Genomic DNA, 2,182 nt, shown 5'->3' on the forward strand with positions numbered 1-2,182 from the left:
ATATTCAAGACACTCGTGGATGGAGTCAAGATGAGACCAGAGGCCTGTACTACGAAGCAGGATTTGGGGTTAGTGAGGTAACTTCAGGTTTAACCCTGGGTTTTCAGTCCTATGATGCTTCACCTCTTACTGGGGTTCATCACCGTGGTAACTTCTGCTGAACAGCTAACCTGCTCCGGTGCAGTTTATTCGACATAATAGATTAGCGAGTATAAAAGCACTGCCTACTGACCAATCAGGTCTCTTGGAAAATGGCATTACCATTTGTAGGACATCCTATAGAGATTGGTACGCAAATTGTGAGAGGATCGCTGAGAAGGGAAAGAGTGTTCAGGGACCAGCAAGACCTGCTGGCTTTCCCTGGTGAACTCTTATATGAGAGATACAGATTCGCATCAGAGGGGATGAGATATCTTTGTCAGCTGCTGCAACCATATGTTGCAAATGAGACAAGTTGGAGTCATGCGCTTACAGTACCACAAACTGTTTGCATTGTACTGTGGTTCTTCGCATCCGGCACTTTTTTGCATACTGTGGGGGATGCAGAGAACCTCAACAAAAATACAGTATGCAATGCGATCCATAAGGTGGCACAAGCTCTAACAGAGCTACTGGACGTATTTGTCGTGTTCCCTGGCCACTTGCCCATGCAGTCCATAAAAGACGGCTTTTATAGCATAGCCGGTAAGTTAGACATAAACCTATTTGAATAGGAAGACCCTATGACGTATACTGTTGTATATTAAATGCAGCCTACTCCTTTCATAGGGTTCTCCAGAGCGATTGGTGCCTTAGACTGAACCCATATTCCCATCTCTGCACGTCTGGGTGAGAATGAGGCTGATTATGTAAATCACAAGTCATTCCACAGCTTCAACGTTCAGGTAAATCTTGCAATGGTGATTTGCAATGCACATTTTAAATGTGCACATTAATAGCAATATCTTGCCTTAAATTAGAATTTATGTTCTTCTTGTTTTTATTTTATATTCATTTAATATAGTCTATCTATCTATCTATCTATCTATCTATCTATCTATCTATCTATCTATCTATCTATCTAGTCATACTAGCACATTGCTTGCATGGACAGTAAGGGTTTGCAGATAATGCAGTAGCCTGGATATTTAAATGTCATTCCCTTTTAGCATAGTACAGGTATGACAGTTGGACTTTCTCTCCACCATAAAGTCATTTCAAATGCACATGTTGGAATTATTTTCAACCCCAAATGCTTTTGCAGATGACTTGTGACCATCAGTGTATGGTCACCAGTGTGGAGGCAAAGTGGCCTAGGTCTGTCCATGACTCCCGGATCTTCAGGGAGTCTGCACTGTGCCACAGATTTTTTAAAATTTATTTATTTTTTATTGTGAATAACAGTGGGTACAAAACAGGTGAGGTACATAAATACATAAAACAGCCAAGAGAAAGACAAAAGACAAAAAGGGGGATAAGACAAACTAGGAAACATGACATTTCTGACTAGAGGAGGTAAGCAAGTAGATGGATGTGTGTCTGTGTGTGGAGTGTAATGTGTGTGAGCTGTGTGACACCAGGGCAATGTGAGTGGGGTTTAGGGGGGTTAGATGAGCCAAAATAGAAACATTCATACGCAAACACACTTGAGCCCATACACATACTGGATACACAAAAATATACACATGGTGCATGCATGCAAGTACTCCTCCTCCCTTTTTATAAATGGGGTAAAAAAAAAAAAAAAAAAAAAAAAAAAATATATATATATATATATATATATATATACAGTACAGACCAAAAGTTTGGACACACCTTCTCATTCAATGAGTTTCCTTTCTTTTCATGACTATTGCCATTGTAGATTCACACTGAAGGCATCAAAACTATGAATTAACACATGTGGAAATATGCACTTAACAAAAAAGTGTAAAACAACTGAAAATACGCCTTATATTCTAGTTTCTTCAAAGTAGCCACCTTTTGCTCTGATTACTGCTTTGCACACACTCTGCATTCTCTTGATGAGCTTCAAGAGGTAGTCACCTGAAATGGTTTTCACTTCACAGGTGTGCCCTGTCAGGTTTAATAAGTGGGATTTCTTGCCTTATAAATGGGGTTGGGACCATCAGTTGTGTTGTGCAGAAGTCAGGTGGATACACAGCTGATAGTCCTACTGAATAGACTGTTAGAATTTGTATTA

General features: G+C 39.9%; 1 pseudogene; it reads left to right on the forward strand.

Moving 5' to 3' along the window:
* Positions 1-251: 251 nt before the first annotated feature.
* On the forward strand, positions 252-1,854 carry LOC121891229 (annotated as a pseudogene).
* The last annotated feature ends 328 nt before the right edge of the window (positions 1,855-2,182 follow it).

The sequence above is a fragment of the Thunnus maccoyii genome, chromosome 23 (assembly GCF_910596095.1).
Source record: "Thunnus maccoyii chromosome 23, fThuMac1.1, whole genome shotgun sequence".
Classification (NCBI taxonomy): Eukaryota; Metazoa; Chordata; class Actinopteri; order Scombriformes; family Scombridae; genus Thunnus; species Thunnus maccoyii.